We start from the raw sequence: 4,833 nt of genomic DNA on the forward strand, positions 1-4,833 counted from the left end.
GAACTAATCTCGGCCGGCCAAAATTTCGAAGCCAGACGCGGCCGCGGAGGGCGATTGGCTGCAGCCAGCGGTCGTGGCTTCCTCCTCCGGCCAAAGAGGCCCTCCTCCACCTCTGTCGCCGCTCCTCCTTCTCTCTCCGCCTCGAATTGCAAATGCACCGCCGCTGCTCCGCCGCCCCGATTTGCCACCCCAGCCGCCCCTCCGACGCTCCTCCCCGTCGCCTCAATTAGGTCGTCGCCCACTAGTTTTTACATCTCCACTTTGCATTATCTATTGGAATCGCTCTTTTACATCTTCAATATACATCATCTGTTGGAGTTACCTCTTTTTTGGAGATGTAAAAATCACTTTTTGGAGATGTAAATTTTTACATCTCCTGTTTTACATTTCCAAATCGCCGACCCTCAAACCGCTTGCAATCGTCCGGACAACACGGTCTGGACGTGTTGTGCGATCCAACGCGGGCCTATGTCGGTCCACCAAGCGGCCCAGACGCACTTTCTCCCACAAAGTGGAGACAAAGTGGGGTGGGGGTTGCGGGAGTCCGGGCAGCAATCATATAGGACTCTGACATTCGAGGCCCACTAAATCCCCTTCCCGTACTCATTTCATTCCACTTCGCCCCTTCCCCTCCCCCTTACTTTGCATTCGCACCCTCTACCTCTGTTGTCGTCGTTGTACCTCTTCGGCCGCCACAGAGGCATTGTCAGATGTCCGCAACCAGGACCGACGTGCTTGCTCGCCTTTACGACAACGATGTCCACCGTGGAGCCGTTTGTACCCAGGTACACCCCCCCCCCTATCGATGACCTCCATGGCGGGCACCATGTTTGGCAGGTGTTCGGTCAAATGCCATTTAGCTTAATTTTGGATGCCATGTCATTCTTTCAGAGTACGAACACTACAAAAAAATACACTTCCGTGATGATACATGTTTGTCACAGTAGGTCATTTTTTTGTCATGCATGTACATCCATGACGATTTTATGACAGAATCAAGATAGTCATACATGTGCTGTCGTAGAAGTGTTCCATGAAATTACCAAAATTATCATCACGCAAGTGTCCACTTCCAGAACGATAAATGGTGCGTCATGGAAATGCTTTCGTCATGGGTAACCGACACGTGGCATCCACAATAACGGGTCGCCGTTAAGCTATCGGGTTCCGGTTTGGATCCGATAATCTGTTAACAGCCCGGACCAATGGGGATTTTCCACGTGTAAAATCATCATTGGCTGGAGGAAACACGTGTCTGCTCCTCGGTGGGCCAGATGTCATCCGTCCAATGGAGGAGACATGCCTATGATACATCGACACGTGGCAGGGCCCAACAGAGGCCCATATAGGTTAAAAAGGCTGGCTCAGTCAAAGGCCCATAGTACTTACTCAGGTACTAGTGGGCCAGCCCAATAACGACCTGTTTAAACATGGCCCATTTGCGGCCCGAAGCCAGATCTGGCCCGTTAATTGTTCGCCGAATATTTGGGACCAATTACGGCCCAGTGACTTTCGGCCTGTTAGAGGCCCGATGTAGACATGGCCCCATTTCAGCCCGATGTGTCTTTCGGCCTGGGAATGGCCCGTGCTGCCCATGGGCCATATATGGTTCGACGCGACATCCGGCCCACTAACGCCCCGTGATAAAGGTGGCAACAATTCAGCCCAACGTGACTTTGGGCCTGTTAAAAGGCTTGTCGTATAATTCGGCCCGTTGATGCATGTACTAAGCTTTCGGCCTCTTAAAGGCTCATGATATCAGTGGGCCAACTAAGGCCCGAGATATGTTTCGGCATGGTAATGGCCTGTCATATAACTAGGCCAAAAAAGTCCTGGTCTACATTTCAGCCTGCTGAAGGTCCGTCGACGACTAGTGAAAATTGAGGCCTAACATGCATTTCGTCCTGCTTAAGGCCCATGGTTTCTTCTGGGTTGTAACAGGCCAGCAGAATATTTAGCCTGTTAATGGTCCAAAGCTACATGGGCCCAACTAAGCGCTGGGTCCACTAAAGGCCCAACTAAAATTTGGGCCGAATATAGGCCCGAGTAAGTTGTGGGCCTGACGCAAAGTGTGAAGGCCCCAATGGACTTTCATGCCCAAGGAAGTTGCAGGCCGACCCAATTATGGCCTGCTAAAAAGCAGGCCCGTTAGAGGCGAATGTTTCGGCCCGGTCGACTACATCAGTTTTTTTCAGATAGCGAATGATGGCAGTAACTAGTAGGAATTAAGAACAAACCTACTCTATACAATAAATAAATTACGGTATGGTAACTTAGAATAAACCTACACTATACAATAAATGATTTATGTTATAATACATCCACTTGGCATTGAATTTTGCCACCGGTGATCATAAAGCGCAACGAAGAAGCAGATTACAAAAACTAGGCACCATTGGAGCGTAACAAAATAATACTGAACCAAGACCACTTCCAAGACATTTCAAGAAAGGTTAGCCTTGCGCAGCAACTGTTGCGCAAGCTGCTGAGCAAGGCTGTGAGACCAGCCTAGCATGTCGGTCATAGCTTCCAGATGTAGCTGTTTAGCAATGAGGTTCTCATTGGTGTTCTCCACAATCTTTCTTAGAGATAGGACTTCAAGTCGAAGTTGAGTTGCAGAATGCCTTTCTGCTAGAACTTGGGACTGAATAAGTCGAATTGATTCAGACATCGAATTATGTGAGCTTGTCTGACTGCTAGTCTCAAGTAACTTGAACACTGCATCAAGACAAGACTTTGGGGTTGTCTCGCTATCTTCAAGATGTTTTGCCTTCTTTGCTGCAATATATGTTGGGTTTGTTTCATAGCCTTCAGCAGATTTGTGCATGCCATCAGGCATATCACCCTGAAACAAACAAAGAGATGACAGGTTTTGCACGTGTATAAACAAAGATGATAACTGTGTTGTCAATTCCATCGAATTTCAAATTAGAAAATAAAGAGTAAGTTCAACATATCAATAGCATAATTTGGCATTGTTCATAATGCGGGGAGCTTCACCACACTACTGGATTACCATATCAATGTTGGAAATATGCCCTAGAGGCAATAATAAATTAGTTATTATTATTATATTTCATTGTTCATGATAATCGTTTATTATCCATGCTAGAATTGTATTGATAGGAAACTCAGATACATGTGTGGATACATAGACAACACCATGTCCCTAGTAAGCCTCTGGTTGACTAGCTCATTGGTCAATAGATGGTTACGGTTTCCTGACCATGGGCATTGGATGTCGTTGATAACGGGATCACATCATTAGGAGAATGATGTGATGGACAAGACCCAATCCTAAGCCTAGCACAAGATCGTGTAGTTCGTTTACTAAAGCTTTTCTAATGTCAAGTATCATTTCCTTAGACCATGAGATTGTGCAACTCCTGGATACCGTAGGAGTGCTTTGGGTGTGCCAAACGTCACAACATAACTAGGTGGCTATAAAGGTTCACTACATGTATCTCCGAAAGTGTCTGTTGGGTTGGCACAAATCGAGACTGGGATTTGTCACTCTGTGTAAACGGAGAGGTATCTCTGGGCCCACTCGGTAGGACATCATCATAATGTGCACAATGTGACCAAGGAGTTGGTCACGGGATGATGTGTTACGGAACGAGTAAAGAGACTTGCCAGTAATGATATTGAACAAGGTATCGGGATACCGACGATCGAATCTCGGGCAAGTACAATACCACTGGACAAAGGGAATTGAATACGGGATTGATTGAATCCTCGACATCGTGGTTCATCTGATGAGATCATCATGGAACATGTGGGAGCCAACATGGGTATCCAGATCCCACTGTTGGTTATTAACCGGAAAGTTGTCTCGGCCATGTCTGCATGGTTCCCGAACCCGTAGGGTCTACACACTTAAGGTTCGATGACGCTAGGGTTATTAGGAAGACTTGTATGTGATTACCGAATGTTGTTCGGAGTCCCGGATGAGATCCCGGACGTCACGAGGAGTTCCGGAATGGTCCGGAGGTAAATATTTATATATGGAAAGTTGTTGTTCGGGTTCCGGGAAAAGTTCGGTCTTTTCCGGTATTGTACCGGGAAGCTTCCGGAAGCTTCCGGAGGATTCCGGAATGGTTCCGGAGGTCCGAAAAATGTTCCACCACGTCCAATACAGTAGCATGGGCTGTAGGGGGCGCCCTAACCTTAATGGGCCAAGGGCACCAGCCCCCCCAAGGCCCATGCGCATGGGAGAGGGGAAACCCTAAGGGGGAGGGCCTCCACTTGACTTGGGAGGCACTCCTCCCCCCCTTGGCCGCCGCCCCAACCCTAGATGGGATCTAGGGGGGCGCCCCCTCTCTCCCCACCTATAAATAGTGGAGGGGTGGGAGGGAAGCCACACCCATGAACCTGGCGAAGCCCCTCCCCTCCAATACCTCTCCTCCTCCGCGTGAGCTTGGCGAAGCCCTGCCGGAGAACTGCCACTCCATCACCACCACGCCGTCATGCTGCTGTTGGACTCTCTTCCTCAACCTCTCCCTTCTCCTTGCTGGATCAAGGCGTGGGAGACGTCTCCGTTCTGTACGTGTGTTGAACGCGGAGGTGCCGTCCGTTCGGCGCTCGGGCATCGGTGATTTGGATCACGACGAGTACAACTCCATCAACCCCATTCTCTTGAAAGCTTCCGCTCGCGATCTACAAGGGTATGTAGATGCACTCCTCTCTCTCGTTGCTAGAAGACTCCATAGATTGATCTTGGTGATGCGTAGAAAATTTTAAAATTCTGCGACGTTCCCCCAACAGTGGCATCATGAGCTAGGTCTATGCGTAGTTTCTATGCACGAGTAGAACACAAAGCAGTTGTGGGCGTTG

The sequence above is a fragment of the Triticum aestivum genome, chromosome 5A (genome assembly GCF_018294505.1).
Source record: "Triticum aestivum cultivar Chinese Spring chromosome 5A, IWGSC CS RefSeq v2.1, whole genome shotgun sequence".
NCBI lineage: Eukaryota > Viridiplantae > Streptophyta > Magnoliopsida > Poales > Poaceae > Triticum > Triticum aestivum.